At 40.2% G+C, this 23,998-nt stretch overlaps 1 protein-coding gene and 1 pseudogene across 1 annotated transcript in view; both read right to left on the bottom strand.

Annotated features, from left to right (window-relative positions):
• Window positions 1-21,819, bottom strand: part of ZBTB40 (zinc finger and BTB domain containing 40) — an 82,026-nt gene extending 60,207 nt beyond the window's left edge. Inside the window, exon 1 of the mRNA XM_063104515.1 lies at window positions 20,548-21,819. The gene's annotated coding sequence lies outside the window, so the exon portion shown is untranslated. The remainder of the gene's footprint in view (window positions 1-20,547) is intronic.
• On the bottom strand, window positions 12,271-12,474 carry LOC134385176 (large ribosomal subunit protein eL38-like; annotated as a pseudogene).
• Window positions 21,820-23,998: the final 2,179 nt, after the last annotated feature.

Genomic DNA, 23,998 nt, shown 5'->3' with positions numbered 1-23,998 from the left:
CCACAACTCTTAAATGCAACCCCAACTGGCCCTGTGTGTTGTGTGTGGTATCCTCCTCCTCCAAGCCATAAGTATATGTAACAAGTAAATCTGTACACTGTGAGGTGTCATGTGTTTGGCCTTCTCCATAATCCTAGGGTTGGAATTCCTCCCTCATCAATGTGGTGAATAGGAGGCAATGAAAACATCTTTTTTGCCCAATACACTGGTCTCTGCTCTTTATCATATCCTCCACTGCCTTTGGTAAGGTCATCAACTGCTCTATCATGGTAATAACACCTGGCATTGTGCTAGGCACTATCCATTAGCTTTCCCATTTAATTCCCCTAACATCCCTATGAGGTACATACCATTTTACCCTATTTTACAGATGAGGAAACTAATGTCCAGTAAGGTAATACAACTTGCCCAAGACCACACAGCTAATAAATTTGAGCAGAGTTCAAATGCAGATCTGCCTGGCTCCCTGTTCTTAATTACTACCTTAGTCTCTCTGGTTAACAGGATATATGAGCTCACTGCTTTCATTCCCCAACCCCTCTCACAGAGATACACTGCTGAATGGCCTGACAGGAGTACCTGCATTTGAGCCTCCTTGTTTCTTCCGCTAGTCTCTGATAAAAGACGGACGGAGATATGCATATGGAAAAGAGCGCTATTGGAGCAGGACAACTGGCTGGCTGGCTGGCTGCCAAGAGACTTCCCAAGATGGCTTGAACTTTATTTACCAGAAGGTCTAGGTTGTTTGTCAACCTTGCAAGTACAGAAACCCTGTCAATCTCACAGTTAACTGGACTTGGAGAGGTTGGATAACACTATCTAAAGTCATAAGAGAAGAAATACAAATCAGAAAGTCAATTCATTAATTTACAAGGTGAAACATGCCTATTCTTTACAGTTATCTGTGAAAAAATTCAAATGGCAAGATGAACTATCATCAGAAAGCCTTTCAGGAGCCATAGAAGAGAGCAAAGGGGTTAGCTGTATTCAACCAACAGTTGGTGGAAGCCTGGTGCATCTATCTTTGCCATTAAGTAAATGCCTGACCCCTAAACTGGGCAGGTAGAGTCTGAGGGTCAATGTATTCTGCATGGGCACTGCCAACTGACATTCTGTCTTGTGCTTTCCATCACCAAGTTCCCACACTCTTCTGAGACCACAGTCTGTCTCCTTTGATATAGTTGCATTGCTGAACTTTGCTTTGTCTCTGAGTTAACCTTTTGCAGGTATCTGATAGCACTGACCATGTGCTAATTTTTCAGGCTCTTTAACAGAATGCAAGGAGTACCCTCCCGTTGCCCCTGACCACAGGCTTTTCTTTTGGTGCTCTGTACATCTATCTACAGCAGATCAGAAAACTTCAAGGAGCCTAAGTCAATGAAGGTCCCAAGTCACTTCAAACTTATCCACATTCCAGCTTTCTTCTGGGTCATGTACTTTACACTGGCTGTAGCAGACTCAGTCCTCAGTCCCTTTCCTTCTGTTCCCTCACCCACTCCTTTCTTTCACTTGTTCCTCTGCCTCTCTTCAGGCTACTCATCACTAATTAAAACTTCAAAAAATTTATGTATTAATACCAGACATATAAGAAATGACTCCTTATCATAAGGATAATAAAAATTAGAGAATTATGCAACTAGAATTATCCTTAGAGACTGTGTAATTCAGCCCTATCATTTTACAGATGAAGAAGTTGATAGACATTAAATGGCCTGTGCAAGTCATATATCTAGGTAATGGCAGCACCAAAACCAAGACCCAGGTTTCTGGGCTCTCAAGACAGTACTTGAGCCAAAATGCCAAACTCCAAAGTATGCACAACAAGCCCTCAGTGGGGAGGGCCTCCATGTATCTCACAGGCTGGTGTAACACTAGGTATATTATACAGCACATTCACCAATTTTTTTTTCTTTGAATGCTGATTAAAATATCAACCAGTGATAGCTCTTTCAATAAGAAAATAACTATCCTCAAGCCATAAAACTGCCCAAAAGTATCTCAGGGATTATGTGATTACAAATTTCTCAGTCTGTTGTCATTAGAACTGTTAAGGTAAATTAGTGACTCAACACCAACAACAAAAATTTTAAATGACTATTTAAAAAGTAATATATTACTGAATACTTAACTGACTCAGGATTAAGATGGCCTTTCTATGCATAAAGGAAAGAGAATTCCACAAATGATGAATATTTGACTACATAAAAAAATGTAAGCTTTAAAAAAAAAAAACCCATCAACAAAATTAAAAGATAAATGATAAACCAAGGAACACTTCATATATCATAAATGAAAAATATTATTAGTTAATATTATTAGAATAGAAAAGATTATCCAAATCAAAAAAGAAAACATTAACACTTAAAAAATTTTTAAAATAGATAATTCATAAAAGGAATAAAAACTCAATAAACTGATTTTTAAAAGTGCACCTTCATAAATAATTAAAGAAATACAAATTAAAACATTAATACTATTTTTTGACAATCAAATCAGAAAAGTTTCTCAATGATAATATTTAATTAGGAAACAGTAGTTTTAGATCGTAGACTGATTTGTCAGACTAACTTAACACTTACTCAGTGACTTTGGGCAAGTCACCTTAATCACATTGAGCCCTATAGTTTTGGTGTGAAGAAGAAATGAGATAATGCATCTGAACTGCTTTAGCAAAATGCCTGTCAACAGTAAATGCACAATAAGCATTAGCTGATATTATTATTAAAATACTACTTGTGTTAATAACACAGAAGAGAAAGCTATGAGACAGATACCCACACAATGCTGATGGAAGTATAAACTGGTAAACTCTTTCAGGGAAGTAATCTGGTAAGTAATCTGGAAGTAATCTGTTCATCTAGAGCTATAAAAATGTCCTTGGAGAGACATGAGATTTTGGGGGGTGGGGGGGGATACACTTCATTTGCACTGTTTGAATGTTTTACCAGAATGAGTTTACATATCAGCTGTATAATTACAGATAAACAAAAAAGAATGGAAGTCCCTGATAGTAAAGAAAATTTTTTTTTAATGTTTATGCTCTTTAGACCCACCTCTATGAATCTATCAATACAGAAATAGAGATGCAATGAAATATTTATGTACACTGGATTCAGAGCAACAGCATTGATGGTTTAAAAAAAACTGGAAACTTAAATGTATAATATGAAGTTTTTAAGTAAATATAGTATACAGCCATATTATGGAATATTATGCAGCCATTAAAAATTAGGCTCTATATGACATCAAAAGGACAAGCAACCAGTGAAAAGATAAACTGGATTTCATTAAATTTAAAAACTTTTGTGTATCAAAGAACACTATCATGAAAGTAAAAAGACAACCCACAGAATGGGAACACATACTTTCAAATCATACACTTGATAAGGGTCTATTATCCAGAATATATATAGTACACCAGGATATAGTATATAGAAATCTCACAATGCCACAATAAAAGTACAAATAAACCAATTAAAAAACGGGCAAATGATTTAAATAGACATCTCTCCAAAGAAGATAAACAAAATGGCCAATAAACACATAAAAAGATATTCAATATCATTAGTCATTAGGGGAGTGCAGATTGAAACCATGAGATAATTACTTTGTATCCATTAGGATTGCTATTATCAAATAAACAAAAAACAAAACCAAAAAATACAAGTGTTACTGAGGATGTGGAGAATAACAGATCTGCAATATAACCAGCACCATTTTAGACAAGCCCAAGTACAAAACGGCGCTATCTACCTCCTCCCCTCCCCTGCCCTGTTCGCTCTTACAAGAAGCCTCATGGTTTTGGAGAAAATGAAACTTTCGTCGTTCTCGCGTGTGCAGAACTCTCCATTCCCATGAGCTAACTCAATCCCCACCCCGGAATTACATCACCCAGCTCTTGGCACCAACATACCTATATAAGCTCTACCACCCCCACACCTGGTGCTGTCCTCTTTTCAGGGCATCCCCGGGCTGTCCTCCACTTTGAGTACAGCCCGGCAGATTTCTTTCTTTAATAAAGCTTGAACAGTAACCAGCACCTCAGCTCACTTTCTTTCAGAGAAACTGGAACCTCACAGAATTGCCAGAGGAAATGTAAAATGTACAGCCACCACAGAAAACAGTTTGACAGTTCCTTAAAAACTTAAACACAGAAATACCATATGACCCAGCAATTCTACTCCTAGGTATACATCCGAGAGAAATAAAAATACATAGCCACACAAAAACTTGTACATTAATATTCACTGGGATCATTAAGAATAACTCAAAAGTGGAAACAACCTAAATGTTCATCAACTGATGAACAGACAAAATGTATATCGATACAATGTGATATTATTCAGCATAAGAAGGAATAAGTACTAATACATGCTACAACATAAATGAATTTTAAAAACATTATGCTAAGTGAAAGAAATCAGACACAAAAGCCACATATTATATGATTCCATTTATATGAAATGTCCAGAATAGGCCAATCCATAGAGACAGAAAGTCATTAGTGGTTGCCAGGGGCTGTAGGAAGGGGAAAATGGGGAGTGACTGCTAACAAGTATGAGGTTTACTTTTTGAGTAATAAAAAAATATTCTGGAATTAGAAAGTGGTGATGTGTATAACTTTTTGAACTGCACACTTTTTTTCTTTTTAATAAAGATGACTGGTAAGGGAATCTTAACCCTTGACTTGGTGTTGTCAGCACCACGCTATCCCAAGTGAGCTAACTGGCCATCCCTATATAGGGATCAGAACCCGTGGCCTTGGTGCTATCTGCACCACACTCTCCCGAGTGAGCCACAGGCTGGCCCTGAACTGTACACTTTAAAATGTCAAATTGTATGATGATATGTAATTTACAGTCATTCCTCAATATCCACAGGGGATTGATTCCAGGACCCCCGTGGACACCAAAATCTGTGATGCTCAAGTCCCTGATATAAAATGGTGTAGTATTTGCACATAACCTATGTACATTCTCCCTATAATTTAAATCATCTCTAGGTTACTTATAATACCTGATACAACGTAAATGTTGTGGAAATAGCTGTTATACTGTTATTTTTTTATTTCTATTATTTTTTATTGTTTTATAGTTATTTTTAATTGTTTATTTTTTTTTTCCAGAGTATTTTCAACCCATAGCTGGTTGAATCCATGGATGCAGAATCCACAGATACAGAGGGTTGTTACCTAAATAATTTTTCTGAACAAAATTAGGTGCGTAAAGATTTTTAATAACATGAGGAAATGCTCTCAATACTAAAAGGAAAACAATCAGCATGCAACTGAATATATATATATAATTCCAATTCATTTAAAAATTACAGGCATACCTTGTTTTATTGTGCTTCACTTTATTGTGTTTCACAGATATTGCGACTTTTTACAAATTGAAGGTCTATGGCAACCTTGCGTCGAGTAAGTGTATCAGCTCCATTTTTCCAACAGCATGTGCTCTCTTTGTGTCCTTGTGTCACATTTTGTTAATCCTTGCAATATTTCAAACTTTTTCATTATTATTATATCTGTTATGGTGCTCTGTGTTCAGCAATCTTTGATGTTACTATTGTAATTGTTTTGGGGCGCCATGAACTGTGCCCATATAAGACAGCAAACTTAATCCATAAATGTTGTGTGTGTTCTGACTGCTCCACCGACCAGCCATTCCTGCCTATGTGTGTTCTGACTGCTCCACCGACCAGCCATTCCTGCATTTTTCTCCCCCTCCTTGGGCCTCCCTATTCCTTGACACACAACAATATTGAAATTACACCAATAATAACCCTATAATGGCCTCTAAGTATTCAAGTGAACGGAAGAATTGCACATCTCTCACTTTAAATTAAAAGCTAGAAATGATGAAGCACAGTGAGGAAGTCGTGTTGAAAGCTGAGACACGCCGAAAGCTAGGCCTCTTGTGCCAGTTGCCACGTTGTGAATGGAAAGGAAAAGTCCTTGCAGGAAATGAAAAGTGCGACTCCAGTGTACACATGAATGATAAGAAAGGCAAACAGCTTTACTGCTAACATGGAGAAAGTTTCAGTGGTCCGGACAGAAGATCAAACCAGCCACAATAGTCCCTTAAGCCAAAGCCTAATCCCGAGCGGCCCTAACTGTCTTCAATTCTATGAAGGCTGAGAGAGGTGAGGAAGCTGCAGAAGAAAAGTTTGAAGCTGGCAGAGGTTGGTTCATGAAGGTTAAGGAAAGAAGCCATCTCTACAACGTCAAAGTTCAAGTAGAAGCAGCAGATGCTGACGTAGAAGCTGCAGTAAGTGATCCAGAAGATTAGCTGAGATCACTGATGAGGGTGGTGACACTAACAACAGATTTTTAATGTAGACTAAACAGTCTTATATTGGAAGAAGATGCCATCTAGGGCTTTCATAGCTAGAGAGGAGAAGTCAGTGTCTGGCTTCAAAGTTTCAAAGGACAGGCTGACTCTCTTGTTAGGGGCTAACACAGCTGGTGACTTTAAGTTGAAGCCAATGCTCATTTATCGTTCTGAAAATCCTAGGGCCCTCAAGAATTATGCTAAACCACTCTACTGTGCGGTATAAATGGAACAACTAAGCCTGAAGGACAGCACACCTGTTTATGGCATGATTTACTGAATATTTTAAGACTACTGTTGAAACCTACTGTCAGGAAAAAAGATTCCTTTCAAAATAATACTGCTCATTGACAATGCACCTGGTCACCCAAGAGCTCTGACTGAGATGTACGAGATTAATGTTGTTTTCATGCCTGTAAACACAATATTCTGCAGCCCATCTGATCAAGGAGTAATTTCAATTTTCAAGTTTTATTATTTAATAAATACATTTCATAAGGCTATTGGCTGCCATACATAGTGATTCCTGTAATAGATCTGGATAAAGTAAATTGAAAACCTTCTGGAAAGGATTCACCATTCTAGATGCCACTAACAACATTCATGATTCATGGAAGGAGGTCAAAATATCAACATTAACAGGAGTTTGGAAGAAGTTGATTCCAATCCCATGGATTGAGGCGTTCAAGATTTCTGTGGAAGAAGTAACTGCAGATGTGGTGGAAATAGCAAGAAAACTAGAATTAGAAGTAGAGCCTTAAGAGATAACTGAATTGCTGCAATCTCAATGATAAAACTCTAACAGATGAGGAGTCGCTTGTTATGGAAAAGCAAAGAGAGTGTTTTCTTGAGATAGAATCTACTCCTGATGAAGATGCTGTGAACACTGCTGAAATGGCAACAAAAGATTTAGAATATTACATAAACTTAGCTGATGAAGCAGAGGCGAGGTTGGAAGGAAAGACTCCAATTTTGAAAGCAGTTCTGCTGTGGGTAAAATGCTATCAAACAGCATTGCATGCCACAGAGAAACCTTTCATAAAAGGAAGAGTCAAACGATGAGGCAAACTTCATTGCTGTCTTATTTTAAGAAACTGCCACAGCCACCCCAACCTTCAACCACCACCACCCTGATCAGTCAGCAGCCATCAATCTCGAGGCAAGACCCTCTACCAGTAAAAAGACTATAACTCAGTGAAGGCTCAGGTGATCTTAACACTTTTTAGCAATAAAGCATTTTTTAATTAAGGTATGTACATTGTTTTTTTTAGACATAATGCTATTGCACACTTAACAAACTACATTAATAGTGTAAGCATAACTTAAGAAAAATTTTATTAATATTATTTTTTTACATTCTACAAAGTTGTAGAGCAGTTGGGAGGAAGAGGGAGAGGGGAAAGGGAAAGGAAATGGGATGGAAGAAGGAGGAAGGAGGAGGGGTGGGATTAAGGCCTGTGGTACCCCCCACATTCCCAAAGCAGAGAACGGTGGGCTTCCTCAGCGGTGGCTTGGTTATTGCTGGGCTAGGTACAGATGTCAATGGGGTGTGGCAATAGCCCTCACCCCCCCACCCCAGCTCAGGAACCCAGGGCCCTTCTTGCTGAGGCTTGCTGGTCATCACTGGGCTGGTTAAGCATGGGTTGTGTGGCGTGGTCGAGACCCTCAGCCCCCCACTGCCCAGCTTGGGAGAGCCCAGGACACCTCCTGTGGCAGCTCGGTGGTTGTCACTGGGCTGTTGCTTGTGCAGGGGGGGCATGGAGAGGCCCCCGGCCCCCACCTCCCTGGCTCAGGAAAGCCTGGGCACCTCCTGTAGCAGTTCAGTGGTCACCACTGGGCTGGTTTAAGCATAACTTTTATATGTACTGGGAAACCAAAAATTTTGGGTCACTTATTTATTGAGACATTCACTTCATTGCAGTGGTCTGGAACAGAACCTGCAATATCTCCAAGGTACGCCTGAATGTGTGCATATACACATTTGCATAAAAAATACAGAAAATATACCAAAATGCTAACAGTGGTTATCCCAAGGTAGTGTCATTATGGGGGAATTATTTTCTTCTTCATATGTTTCAAAATTTTCTGTAGTAAACGTGCATTACTTTTATAACCAGGAAGTTAAGAATAGAAACCCAGATTGATCTGCCTGGCTTCAAAGCTAGGGTCATTTCCAACATACTGTTCACTGACTAAACATTTATTTAGCTCCTCCTATGTACTAAGAACAGTTAAATAAGACAATCTCTGCCTGAAAGGAATTTGTATAAGTCTTGGATAGGTTTGAACCCAAGTCCATGGACTAGATGGGGCAAGAGGAGTCCACATGCTCTTTAAACTACATGCAATGTTGTTCAACTGCACAGTTTGGGGGGGGGTGCACAGTTTTCATGAGCAGCAGTGCACTTCAGTGGTTAACATGGAGAAGATTAAGGGTCACTAGAGAGGTGGTTTTGCAAATCTCAAAACTGGTAACTAGCATCTGATTCTTGATGAGTCTATAATAAGCACTCTATGCAACTAGTTTCTTTTTCCAGATTCTCAACTTCTAATACAACTCTTCTTTTGAGATGTCCTATAAAGTAGAATGAGGCAAAACATCAAAATTTTCGCCTAACACACTGCTTATGTCCTCTTATCTTCTGACTTATTCATAGAAACAAGTGGCTTTTCAAGGCTATAATAACGGAAGGAGGCTTTGAGAGACTTAGGTGCCTTTCCAGGAGATGCTGCTCTGATCCAGTTGTTCATCCAAGATTACCCTTCACAGACCAAACTGCAAAATATCCTGAGCAACACATTCATCTAATGAGTGACTAGTGATTGTGGCTGCATTATATATAATACCGACATTTCCATCCTGCAGTCAAGAGTCGCAACAAGCAATCATCACTTCAATGCTTTCTTTCAAATACAGCCTCTTAGGTGTTAAAAAAGACCCTTGGCTTTGTCACTAGTACTGACAGGCATTTTGCTCTGACCTGAAAATGTGAATGATTTCTGAGTTTTCATCAACTTATCAGAATGCACTTTTCTTCAGCAAGGAATAAATCTGGACCACACATTAGCACAATACCAAATTCAAAATTCAAAGATATTAGTCTAATGTAAAAATTAAAGGGCCCTAGCGACCAAACAATACCACAAAAGGCACTGAGACACCACAGGCTGTGTGCCCAACAGTAAACGTACAGGCTGTAGAGACAGACAGCCCAGAATGTGAATCCCAGTTCTGCCTCTCTTACTAGCTGTACAACTTTAGACAAGTTGCTTAACTCTCTGGGTCTCAATTTCCTCATATGCAAAATGGGGTTAATACTGGTGCTGACTTCATGAGGCAGTTGTAAGAATTAATAAGCTATATGTAAATGAGTCAATACACATAAAAAACAGTTCCTGTAACATTATAAACATTCATTAAAACGTTAGCTATTATCTGTTATAACATACTACCTTTGGAAAAGGAAGCATAAACATCTGGCAAAATATTTGTTTTTATCACTGCTTCTTACTTTTGAGTTACATACGTATCTTCTATATATGTCAAATATTACTTTTAAAAAAAAGAATTCATAGATAACTACGTTGCTAGTTTCATACAGCTGGTCTAGGGGTCAGCTAGGAAAGGGAGAGAAAGTGGGGAGAGTTATACCTCTCATAACAGAGCATTCTACAACAGAGGGCTATAATCTGAGAGATTTCATATAAAACCTTAAACACATTGAAAATAAGGAGATACAAAGAACTTCTGAAAACACCTGGCCCAATTCCCACATTTCATAGATAAGGAAACTGAGGCCTTGAGAAGTAAAATGTTTTAAGATCTTCCAGTTCACTAAAGACAGAAATGAGACTCTTCCTGTTACCTACGTGTTAGATATTCATTCTAAGTGTAAGCAACAAGGAACACATTTTGAAAAGGGGGGAAAAAGATACAGCTTGGGAAGTTAAGGTAGCAACCTAACAATCATAGCTAACATTTATCAAATATGCATTACATCCCAGGCACTGTGCCAAGGAGTTCACACAGATGGCCTTACATAATTTTTGCAAAACTGGTGAGATAGTTACTATTATTAACCCCACTTTCAACTGAGGAAGTGGAAGCCTAGAGAGATTAAATGACTTGCCCCAAATCACAAAGCCCATGAGTGGTAGAGTTGGTAAATGAACCCATGCTGTCTAACTCCAGAGTTGGAACTTTTACCATTAAGTTATATTGGCCCAGCTTGGGAATTTAAAAAGCAGTGAAGCTCATAATCCTAGTGTCTTTCTCCTACTTTTTTGATACCTTTTCTGTTCAGAGGCATTGCAAAGATACAAAGTAAACAAAATGTTTTTTAAACAACAGCAGATAACACTGATGTGGAGCCTACTTATTCTGTGCTATGTGAGGGACTATACACACATTCCTCAAGCCCCACCACTTGGCCAAGGCCTTGCAGGTACAGATGAGGGATGTCCATGTGGCCCCAGCATGGCTCCAAAATCCAGTGTCCCAGCCTTGTCAGTGAGCAGGGTGTACTTGTCCATCCAGCAGATCTTCACTGACCTCAGCCAAATGCCCTTAACAGAGGCGTGGCACTGCACAGAGAAGAAATTCAGCATAATCCCTGCTCTCAAGGAGTTTATGGCACAGCTGGGAAGAAGAGACCACTTTCAGTTTAAATCCTTCTTTTCTTACACCTTTGTAGTTAAGTACCAGAAGCAGCACTGAAGAGACTATGGACCCCCAACTTGCTGCAATACTGTCCTTTTACACTACTCAGATCACACAGCCTTCAGTACTCCTCTGTGTACATTTCACAGATGAACTCCGTTCTCCTCTCTTCCGAGCACTGTAAGCTTTTTCTTTTGTCTTTGAAGAAGTGGGAATTATTTTCATCTCTATCTTCCCCTCACCTATCACTAGGGAGTATGACAAGAGGGTTAACCTAAGGAGCTAACAAAAAAAAAAAAAATGCAAAAGAGGATAACTTCTCTATTGCCTTTAACTCTGGGAAAGAGCCTGTGGGATTCCAAAGTATTTGCTCAAAAATGTTCAAAGAAAGACATGGAAAATTTCATTCTCAACACTTTGCTGCCCAGGAAAAAAACCCCAGAACTCTAGGGGCCAATTATTCTGCTGTCTTGGACTTTGACCTTAGAAAGTCTCCCTCTGGTTTTAACCTGACTGGAAGAGGGCCAGCTGAATGAGCAACTAGTGTCTACAGTGGTCAAATTTAATGACTACCAGGCCTTCAGAGCAACATTCAAAAATTGTAGTACCGTGCCAAACCTATAGGCTAAATGAACAAGAGCAGCAAGTTTCACTGTTATTTAACTTAAATATATTACTTCTCACTATGCTCAAGACATCATGCTAGGAGCTGGGTACTCCAAGCTGGTGGCAAGCTTTTGAAAATCAACTAATATTGGATTGTACTAATAAAACTAGAGAAAGAGAAGACAGACTGAGCAGAGCACATAAGACAAGCGGTAAAGAGAGAGAGAGAGGAGGGTTTACTGTTTGCAAACAGAAGTGAGGGAAGGCTTTGGGATGTGAATTAGAAGCCAAGGCTAACTACTGTTTGGCGTTAGATGAGTAGCTCTTGACTGTTTCTCTTGCTAGTGCTTTTCCCTGGGCAGATGGAGCTTAAAGTTTGAAAAACAATCTTAATAAGGAAATATAAAGAGTTGGGTTCTAAACCCAACTTTAGCTTTGTAGCCTTGAGTTATTTAACCTTTCAAAACCTGTTTTCTCAAGTGTAAAATGGAGTTAACATGTATATGGGAGCTCATAATGCTATTCTTTTATATGTTTGAAATTTTTCTTAATATTTTTTAAAAATGGGGTAATGGTACCTATTACCTAGTGAGGATTACCTAAAATAATTTTGAAAAAAATTTTTAGAATTTTAATACAGTTCAAATCAGGTTCCAATACAGTGTGTCAGGTTCATTTCAGCTCATTCAGTGCCAAATCTGGGGGCAGGAACTGCTTCAGTGTCTCTGCCTTCTCTGTCTGTGATGACCAAGTTATAAAGGTATCTGCTACATCAAACTTCACATTATCCTTATTTTTCTTGATCTTGACAGATTTGGCATCTTTTCAACTTGCTGTAAACAGTAAGTCCTTGATTTCCTCAATTTTTTGAGGCATGGTGACAAGGTGCACAGGGACAGGTTGCAGACCAGCACAGCAAACAGTGAGAGCCAGAAGGCCAGAAAAGAAAGCTACATAAAATAATTTTGTGAAACACCTAGTACAGTGCCTAGCACTTTGTTTGTGTTCAGTAAATGGTAACTATTATTATCAACATGCTGTGAAATATTACACTATAAAAAAGTATAATAATTTAAAATATTATAATAATATGAAAATCTTAAAGTTCAACAGAACTTTTTTTTTTTAAGTCTGGGATGGAGTAAAAAGGAGAACAAAATACTATGAACCAGTGAACTAATGACTGTGGACTTAGGAATACAAGGACAACCTTTCCAAATGCAGGTCTTTTAGGCCTCTCACTTTTTAACCAACTTTCATTTTCCCCTTACTACTTTATTCGTCCATTTAACAAATATGTACTAATTGCCAACTATATGCAGGACATAGTGCTAAGTCCTGGGAATGGGAAGAGAAGAAAGACAGACAGAAAATAAAAGGGGTTTTAGGGGACAACATAACAGGATGGGCTTTGGGGGATATCTATGAAACTTCTGAAGTCATATGCGAAAAGTTTTGAAAAAAGTGGGTGCGTAGAATTTCTCTGAGACGTTATGGAGGGATTCTAAAATGAGTTACTTATTTAAAAAGTTGAGAATGAAGGTCTAATAAACTGAACAAAAAGCATAATTTTTTATAAGGAAAAACATAAAACACTCCTGAAAAATCACCAAAGTAGTCTTGGGCAAATGAAAAGACAGACCATAATCTTGGATAGGAAGTCTCAACATCATAAAGATGTCAGTTCTCCCCCTAAACTAATTTATAAGTTTAACACAATCCCAACTAAAATACTACCAAATTGTCTTTTCCTGAAACTAGACAAATTGATTATAAAATTCGTATAGCAGAATAAACACACAAAAGGAGCCAGGAAAACCCTGAAAAAGAGCAATATGAAAAAACTGGCCCTTCCAGATATTAAATTATAAAATTAAGATGATTTTGTAGTGGCATATGAATTGACAATCAAACCAATGGAACAAAATAGAAAATCCAGTAAGAAACCCAACTGAATACAAAAGTTTATTATTCAATAAAGACGGCACCTCAAATCAGTGGAGAAGAGTTTTTAATAAGTAGTGTTGAGACAAATGGCCATTAGAAAAAAGATAAAATCAGATCCTTCCTCAAACCAAACACCAAGATAAATTCCAAATGGATCTGAATCCTAAATGTTTAAAAAAAAAAAAAAAAAAAGTGAAAAGCCATACATGCACTAGAAGAAAACATGAATGGATTCCTCATAAATTGAGAGTTGGGCAAACTTCCTAACTATGAAACAAAATTCAAAGCAACACATGTTAAGACTGATAAATATGACTATATAAAGACGTAAAACTTGTGTCTAGCAATAAAACATATGCAAAGTCAAACATAGGACAAACTGGAAAAACATTTTTGCAACTTATACCACAGACATGGGCAGATATCCTTTATCTCACAAAAAGAGAAAACAAATTTAAACTATACCGAAATATTATTTCTTACCTGACAGACTGGCAAAACCCAAAAACTCTGACAAGCACATTTTGTTAGCAAGACTCAGGAGAAACAGAGAGGAGGGGTCAGTTATGAAATAAATAAAAACTTCTGTGAATGTGCCTTTTTTATTTTGGAACCATATAAATGGTTTACATAATTAAAAAACAAAATTAGATTTTTAATAGCAATCCTTAAAGTTTAAAATAAACGAGCCTAATTTTTATCAAGTTTGTCAAGATGGTGGCATAACTACACAGAGAAAACAATTACATCAAGTGACTTTAAAAAAGTATTTGACTATACATCTCAAGTAATATATTCTAAGGACAAAAGGAACCACATAGAAAACTAAAACAACATTCGATAATATAATGGTCAGTGTAGATAATGGCTTTGCTACTAGTCTGGTTGATAACACAGCCAGGGAAATCCAGGGAGAGGGAGAAGCCTCGAAGCCCCAGATGTGGCCCAGAGTATGTTCGACTGGTGCTCAAGAAGGGTGAGAGGAGAGTGTAGAAGGTGCCAAGAGATGAGTCTTGAGAGACAGGCCTGGCTAGAGCTGGAGAGTAGCACTTGCCAAGCAAAGCAACTGCACTACCCTGAGGAGGCGGCAACCCATCCAGATGTTTTAAGCAGGGGACTGACATGTTCAGGTTTGTTTTTATAAAGATCACTGGCAACAGTGTACCAAGTAGATTGGAAAGAAACAAAGCTGAAAGCCTTTGAGCTAGCTAGAAGGTTGTTTCAGTAATCCAGGACAAGAAATTTTAGTATCTTTAACCAAAGGAGGAGAAAGGGGAAACGAGATCAAACAGCTTGTAGCCTCACTAAATGTGTGCCATTTCTGGTGGGGGAGTGAAGTGGGGGAGAGGGGTGAAAGAAAGGGAAAAACATGGACCTGGGTTTCTGCCTTTGGCAACTTTGTGGTGTCATCCCCTGTGACTAGGAACAGAGAAGTACCAGATGGAAGAAAGATGGCAAGTTCACTGCTGCTAAAAAGCCCCTGACACCACCTTCTGGAGCTCATGGGGACAAGGATCTAAAGGAATCAAGAAGGAAGACCCAGGATGGCTGACTGCTCAGTTGATTTGAGCGCAGTGCTGATCCCTGTACTGGCAAGGTGCCAAAAAAAAAGAAAGAAAGAAAAAAGGGTTCTGATCCCCATACCAGCCAGCTGCCAAAAAAAAAAAAAAAAAAAAAAAAAAAGGCAGGGGGGAAGAAAAGAAGACCCAGCAATTAGACCACATTCCTAGAAAGCTGAGAAACAGTGATGAAACTAGCAGATTAAATTACCTTCTGCAATATTTTCTCAAAGTCAGAAATAGAATCCCATATTGCTCACTTTTGTTTTTACATTTCATTTCAAAACAAACCCTCAAAACACTATTCAAGTAACCAATATTTGAAGACTCAAAAGCTATTATTTATATTTACAATCCTTTGTTTCTAATCTCTCTCATCCTTCTTGGGCCCCTTCCCTCATAAAGCATCCTCTATTGTTTGTTCTGTCACAGAACCTGTACCTATAGCAGAGGTTACTCATACAATGCTTACACGGGTCAGACAGATGTAAAATCTCTAATGTTTAAGTTAAGCAACTAATTTTTAAACACTGTATGGGCCAAACTCTGGCCTACAATAGATTTCTATTGATGTCCCATTCCTATAAAATATCCTAAGATAAGGATGTTTCTTTCCTTTTATTTCCCTTTGGGTACTAATAAAACCAGAAATCTATAAACTGACTTTTTCAGAGGTCCTAGTATTAAGCAAGCTCTGAAATAAATTTGGTCTCAAAATAGAAGGTCTTTACTTTCACAGATAAAAAGGGGCTCTGCTGGACAAATGCAGGGGAGACATCCTATTTTTCTTTACTCTTCTTCTTCCTCAAGGCTAACTCCTCTTCTCCTCTTCTTTCCCTTTTAACCCAACTTTCCTAAATCTGAGGAACTGACTCCATCTGCAAGAAGTGGATGGCAAGAAGTACAGATGCTCCTTTACTTATGATGGGACTACATCCTGATAAGCCCATTGTAAGTCAAAAATGCATTTAATACCCTGATAAACCCATCATAAAGTCGAAAAATTGTAAGTCAAACCACCATAAGTTGGGGACCACCTGTATTGGGCTTCTACTACCTCTTCTTTTCACCTATCGGAAGAAACAAATATGGTATCTGCTATCAAGGTTGCCAAGACAATACATCCATGTCTCACCAGTCTCACGTAAAGTAATAACAACCAACCATCTCTAAGGCATTTCTGAAGCACTTCATTGGGTAGATATCTATATTATACAAAGATTCAACTGTGTTTGACCATTTTAAACAATAAACAAAGCCTGAAAAGACACTTTCAAAACTCTGAGGTTCAAGGCCACAGAGCAGTGGAAAGTAACACGTGTTGGGGAGAAGTTGGTGGTATTACATGTGATGATTCATTGGTGGCTCTGTACATTTTGAGGGGTCAAGGCCCACTCTGAGATCTGATTACACTAATGAGTGCTCTCTCCCCAGAAAAATGACATCACACAAATTTGCAGGCAACTTAAAGAGATTCATGGGTACCTTCCAATTCAACCATTTATCCTAAGATTAACAATCCCTGCCTTACATGGATCAACTATAATGTATTTACTTTATGTAAGAAAATGAAATGCTTGGCATCATGATTTCGAGGATTTAGAGTTAAGAACAACATTAGGGGCTTTCTCTCTGTGAGGGCTGCCAGAATCTCAAAACTCCATGCCCTCTGCAAATGAAATATCACACCCTGTGCATGACTTCACGAAAGTGACAATCTCATCTCTGAATTTAAATGATATTAATATTTAATTCTTTCCTCTGTGTGGTTAGTAGCCTGCTTTCTTCACATTATCAGGATGACAGCTTTAGAAGGCAGGCTATCGGAGATCCAGGAAACCAGGTATCCCAATTCAATTTCCTTCTGAAAATCAAAGAGCTAGCTTTGTTGAAGAGTTGAAAGAGGCTGAGGGGTCATTGCCTTCCCCCAAGGTGCTGGTACAGGCAGTACTCCAGAAGGGTAATGTAAATACTCAGTATGAGGCAACAGGGCATACCAATTTGTTTTTCAATCTATTTTATTTCAGTTCAAAGCATCATTGCAGACAGACAGTCCAAGAAAACAAGCCACTCTTGGATTATACGCAGTCTTTCTCAATCTCCAAAAGCAGTTGAGCACTGCCAAAGTGTGGCTTGTTTTCCTGGGCTGCCTGTCTGCAATGATGTTTTGAACTGAAATAAAATAGATTGAAAAACAAATTGGTATGCCCTGGCTCTTCCTGCAGTTTCACATTATCCTTCAAAGCTAGTGTCACCACCTACTCTTTACTGGAAGCCAACAGACCCAAATCACAGAGTAAAACTGCAATACTTTAGATGTGAAAGTCCCACCCAAACCTAAAATAGTAATTTAATTCAGGGCTTGTTGTTTAACACTGCATTAACATGCCACTCTTTGTCCAGTTCCTTGCTCCATTTGCTGGGCTGGATTCTATCTTCTGATGACATGTGCAATGTAGTTACTGGATACAGCTGGAAGCAAAACTTGACATGGCCGTTCTTCTTATATAGTTCCCTTGATTCATTACTGCGTCTAATTTTTCAAGTTCACAAGACCAAATATCATTTTATTTTTACCTATTCAAAAAATCTGCTACTTGCTTCAAAGCATTCAATACTTTTAAAGTATGCAACATTATTTTGAAAACTTTAGAGAAAACCCCAAATCATTTGCAAACAAATTATGAAATTATCACCAACTAGAAAGTGGCTAACCTTTTTGTAGAAGGCCTTAAGAAAATGCACATACCTTTGATGGTTTCTAGTTTAAAACACTAAAATGCTGAAAAATGTTCCACACAGACAGCTGTATAATTTGACTTAAAAAATCCCATTTGGAAAAGTTGCTCTCTAAACAGAAACATTAAGAAAAAATAAGATCTGTTCTCTTCCAGAAAAACACCCCCTCCATTTTGTCTGTAACACACTTCGGGGTTTCTGTTACTACTAAGTACTTTAAATAAGTTTCCATTTGGGGCCAAATTTGGTCAGTTTTCTCTAACTAGAATTCAACAATATGTATAACAACAAAAACACCAAACCTATTAATACATTTTCTCTTATTTACTTGGCACACAACCTTTGAGGAGGTACCATTATCCACATTTTATAGATTAGAAAACTAATTTGTAATTTGCCCATGAGCATTCAGCTCTATCAGTAGGAAAGCTGGGTTCAGGACCAGAGACTGAGCACAGGACTGCTGAACACAGCACAATCACTGGCTTCTTCCAGCTCTCCAACACCCTTGCCCACCTTATAGTGAACCTGCTGAAAAGTTCTTCCTCTCCGCTTCTCTCCCTTTCCCTTCTTGCTGGACTGGCTCCTTGTCACTCAAGTTTCATCTTAAACTACATTTTTCAAACGAGGTCTTCCCTGATCACCCAAATAGAAAGTGGGTCTCCGAGGTTAGTCTCTATCTCAGCACTGTTTTGTTTCCTTTGCAGCAGATGACACAATTTGGAAAAATTTTATTTCTTTACTGTCTTGACACTAGGTTTAGCTTTCAGAACAAAGAGGCCCCAGGTTCATCTTTCTCACCCAGGTAATCACAGGCCCTAGCACGGTGGTGCCTGGTACATAGCAGGCGCTCAAATATTTGCTCAACGAATGAGCTGGATTTACTTAATATTTACCTGCAAACACCAGGTTGTGGGCACTGGCTAGCAGCTGAGGACACAACAATAGGTAAGATATGGTCCCTGCCCTTGAGGACCTCCTAAGCTAGTAGGAAAGACAATAAACAGATGAAACAATACAGGCTGGTAAGTGGGACCAGTTTGGCTTTAGCTCCCAGCTTCTTTATACATTAGCTATGTAACTTTGGACTTGTCTCCTCCGTGAGCCTCAGTTTCCTCATCCGTAAAAAGGGAATAGTAATACTATCTATGTAATAGTGTTGGTGTGAGGATTAAATGATAGTCCATGTAAATAAAGCACTTAGCGCAGTACCTAGCACAAAGGAATCACTCCATAAATATTAACTACTAACTTATTATTACGACGCTACGACAGCTGTACTTGAAATTATCTTTGGCACAGATTATGTTGGTCTTGTTCACCACTATATTTCCAGAGATTTGAGTCGACCCTGGCACATAGTAGGCGCTCAACAAACACTAAATGATTAATCAATGCATGCATGCAAAGCATGGGGCATTTTGAAACCATTCGTTAAATCAATGACTAGCGAGGTTTGGAAAATACTGCCATAGAAGAAAGGTGTCTACACTAGAAGGGGGCGAGGGAAATAAAGGCGGAAGTTTGATGATATAGCCAAGTAGAGAAATTCCACTTTGAGACTGGTACTAAATCTCCATAAGCCATACAAAGATTTGGATACAATCCTAGGCAAGAAGCAAGTCCCAGAAAGAATAAAGTCGAAGCAGTTTGACCTGGGCAACAGGCTCAATTTGCCAGCCCTATAATCCAGTACATCCTTAAATAGCTCACCCACTCAGAACGCGGGCTTCTTCCTCTTTCTTCTGTAAAACGGATATGTCATACTTATAAGGCGTTGTCATAAAGCACAACATTATGTATGAATACAAATAAAGGATCTGGCTTAGTGTAGGCGCTTGGTGAACGGTATCGATATTCAAAGCAGGAGAAACAACTCCGGCTTTGAACAGTCAGGAAGACCAGGAGGGGTAATGGAAGCCAATGTTTTGTCAACTAAAGAGCTCTAGGGGCACGGGGCAGTCGTAACTCAAGTTTCCCATTCTGTAAGAAGAGACCGGAGGAATCGCTGAAGGACAACACTGATCCACCTACTTGTGTCTAGGGAGGGGGGCCGGCACACATTTTTCGGCTTTGTGAGCCATACGATCAAAGTCACACAATAGCTGCGCAACTACTCAGCTCTGCCCTCTCAGCAGGAAAGCAGCCGCAGACAAGACATAAACAATGAACATTGCCGTGTTCCAATAAAACTTCACTTACGCACAATGAAATGTGATTTCATAGAATTTTCACTAACTCCATCCCCGACCACTTACAAATGTAAAAGCCATTCTCAGTTTCCGGCAAACAAAAACCGGGAGAGGAAGATAGAAGGGGGGATGGGGAAGTAGACCCAGCCCAAGGCCGTAGTTCGCCGACACCCGGTGTAGGGACCTGGAGGGGGAGGGAGGCGGCGAGTGCGGCCTCCGGTTGGGCCGAGTAGGAGTTGGGAGGGGACAGCGGGCCCCAGGCGGAGAGCAGGCCCCAGGCGGGGGCCAGGCCGGGCCCAGCGCCCTGACCGGATCCCCACGGCCTCTCCCCGCCGAAACTACAGCGGAGCCTGCGCGCGGGGTGTGGGCCGCCGTGAGGGGGCCGTGACTTAGGCAAGCCCCGCAGAGTTCGCCACGCGGAAGGGTCTGTGTGCGCCCCTCATTTAGACCGCCCTCGGGCCTCAGCTGCAAAAGGGGTCTCCACGCAGTCCCAGCCCCGTTTCTATGGTTACCTGTTCAACACCGATTCAAACTGCCGTTCTTTATTGACAGCGCCATGGAGGACACGAACACACTTGCCCAAAGGGAACAATAAAGATTTCACCATTCAACAGCGCCAGAGACGCCAGAACGCGGCCATCTTGAGGCCGGCGCGGACGGAGTGTAAGCGGGGTGGGGGCGGTCCGGCCTTCCCCGCGCGGCGCGGTCACGTGCTGGGGGCGGGTCTCCCGAGAGGGCGGGGCCTGCGTCACGCGCTGACTCTCCACCAATGCTAAGACCTTGGGACAAGCCGGCGGCTAGCCTCTTCTCTGACCTCTGACCTCAGCCCCTCCTTCCGCTTCCCACACCTCCTTAGGGAAGGTCTACTGGAGTTCCGCCTCCCCTCCCTGGGGCGGCTCTAGGCTTCGAATCTTGTTTCAAGGAATGGCAGAGAAGTAGACACAAAAGACTAATTGCCGTTTTCCCAAAACAACTTGTCCATGTGCAAGGCGGGGATGTGAGCTGAGCGGCGTCCCCAGGCGCACTCTCATTGGTGGAGAGGCTTGGCGCCGCTCGAACAGGATTGGCTAACAGGCTGAGTATTATCCAATCGTAGTGTCTTGAGGACACTTGGCTCCTGCCTCTCCCTCCGCCCAGTTTTAAGATTTAGGGGCTTGGGAGGAAAGTGCTCATAGCTTTTCTTCGGCTCGTTCTCCTCACACACTGTGCGTTCCGCGTTGAAGCCCCGCTGCCACCCTCACAATGTCAAAAAGATGTAAGTCAGATCCAGACAGTATCAGACAAATTAAGTCACATCAGCGCTGGCCCATCCAACGCGGTCACCCTCACTGACATGCAGCCACTTTTTCTGTCACTGCCAGTCACGCGCTCAAATTCATCGTCTTAGTACAATGTCGAGCTCTCCCTGTGGTTACAGCTGTTACATCCACAATGTCAATATTCAGACGTTGTGAGAGCTCTCACTGTCAGACTGACTCACTCCATCCCCGTTTTTAATCACAAATTCAATCTCCTGGGCAGAACTGTCACTCGCATTGTTGCTGTCACCCAGTCGATCATAGTTACCGTCACTGTCCGATATGCAACTACTGTCGACGACCATAAACTTCAAACAATTCTGTTCAGTGTAGCACTCCGTGCCCAGCTGTTGCCCTGTTTCCACTGTCATTGTCACGCAGCTACTTTCACTGCCACATAGTCAAGCCGATATTTAGCAGACCCCTGCCGAGTACGCAGTTGTCCTTGTTACTGCCCAGTCACTTTCTCTATTACATGCACATGTCACTGTCACATTCAGGGTCAGACTCACTGTAGCTGACAGTCACTTTTGTACCCACTAGAGCCACGCCTACAGCTGTCGTGTTTCCGATTCATTTCCACCATCCCCACACTCTCCTTTCGTGGGATCCCCCAGTGTAGGGTTGCCAGATTTAGCAAACACACACCTAGAATGGTGCTTGGTACATTGCAGGTGCTCACGAAATATTTATCTAAATAACAGATTTTTGAAAACAGGATTATTACCAATGTATGTAAATAGCTTGAGGCTAAAGAGTATCAAACAATAGGAATAGGTTTTCAGGCACAATCTGTCCCCCATGTTCCACTTAACAAGACTACACATCTTCTAAGCATTAAAAGGACAGAGCACAAGAAAAGTGGCCATCTGGTACACTGAATTCCCAGGACTATAGTTATAAAGAATAGAAATTTTTAAAAGTTTTTTTCCCTTATTTTAAAAAGAATACATGTTTATTGTAGAATATTTAGAAAATATGGGAAAAAGTCTTTCCTTTGGAAGGACTGTATTAGGCATAACAAAGAATATCATCCTCTCATACAGTCAATGGGTCAATGGCTACAGGTTCCTCATAATCATTTACTTGAGGTTTTGCTTTAGAAATTCCCATGGAACTGACTTGACTGTGGTTCATGAAGAAGAGCATAGGGTCATCAAGAGCAACGGCACAGGCTTCTGACTGCCCATGATATGGAAGAATAAGAAGACAATGGCTGGATCTTTTAAGGGCCTCACTTTCCCAGAAAGCCTCGGCAGCTTTGGAGAAATAAATTGTGCTTCCTACTTGCCAGAAGGACCCAAACCTTGATCTTTTTTAAAAAAATTTTATTTTGTTATACATACATGTAGGGTACGATGTTGATTTTCAATACCAAGCCTTGAAGGGAAGGGACTTGAGGACTTTTCAACCTTTTTCCTACCTTGACAAAGAATGTTCCCACCCCACTGCCCTATGTAAGATGCCTGAGGTGGCTGCAGATAAACCACCGACTGTTTCCAGAGTGGCTACTACGTGCCAAGAACGCTAAGGTGAATAGAACATGTCCCCTGCTGTAGTAGGAAATAACACAGCCACCACCACTTCTACTGCTAATAATAGCAGTCATCATTTATCTTGCTCTTACTCTGCCAGGTACCATGCCAAGCTCTTTACCTAGATTATCTCATTTAACTCTCATAACCACTGAATGAAGTAGGTAATGTTTTTACCCCCATTTTATACGAGAGAAAACAAATTTAGAAAACACAAATAATTTGCTCAAAGAAACACAGCTACTAACCAGTGGAGTTAGAGTTTAAACCCAGGAGTCTAACTCCAGAGCCTGCACATTTTTCAACCTAGAATAATAATGTTTGGTTTTTACAAAATAAATGTGTTTTTTATAAAGAATTCAAGGATTACAGAAAGAAAGAAGAGAGTGAATCGCTGTAAACCCTACCACTGAGCAGTAACATATCATTATACATGATCATTTCTTCATCCCTGGACATATTTATATAGGTAGGTAGATGGAAAGATAATAATGATAATAATGACATCCAGTTCTCACTAAGTTCTGGAAACTATTCTAAGTGCTTTTCATGAATCAGCACATTTAATTTACTTGAAGAGAGATGGATAAACATAATTTTGTTAAAATGAGCTCATGTAACACGTTCAGGGTTCATATCAACAGCCAACCACCTGGGGATGTTTTTCCCTGAATCTGGTTCTTTCCTCAGTTTTGCTGTTTTCTCTCTACCTTCCAATCACTTCCTAAGCCCAGGTTCATTGGGCTTCAAAAGCTGTGTCTTTAAATAGCACCCTGTGCACAGCTGCTGCCTGGTCGAATGTCTCCACTGTTTCCCAAGGCGGTGGTGTTATTTGGGGAAGTGAAGTTTGCTGAAGGCTCAATATATGCTTTTTATTTGTTAGAGTAGGTGTCGGGGCCATGGCATTCTCTTTCCTGGCTTTCTAGGTGTTAGACTTTCACTACCCTTTCCTCTAGCCCAAATGAAACTCCGTCTTCAGATCTTGCCCAGTGGATACCAGAGGATCTCAGATAAGGATGCTGTTGGAATTTGCATAATGACTCAGAAAGGTCAGCTGCCTGCTCATGCACCCGGGATCACAAAAGACGAGGTGCTCCGCTGGGGCTGCCCAGCCAACAGAAGCCATAGCA

The sequence above is a fragment of the Cynocephalus volans genome, chromosome 8 (assembly GCF_027409185.1).
Source record: "Cynocephalus volans isolate mCynVol1 chromosome 8, mCynVol1.pri, whole genome shotgun sequence".
Taxonomy (NCBI): Eukaryota; Metazoa; Chordata; class Mammalia; order Dermoptera; family Cynocephalidae; genus Cynocephalus; species Cynocephalus volans.
The sequence above is the reverse complement of the archived record's forward strand: the minus strand, read 5'-3'. Positions and strand labels throughout refer to the sequence as shown.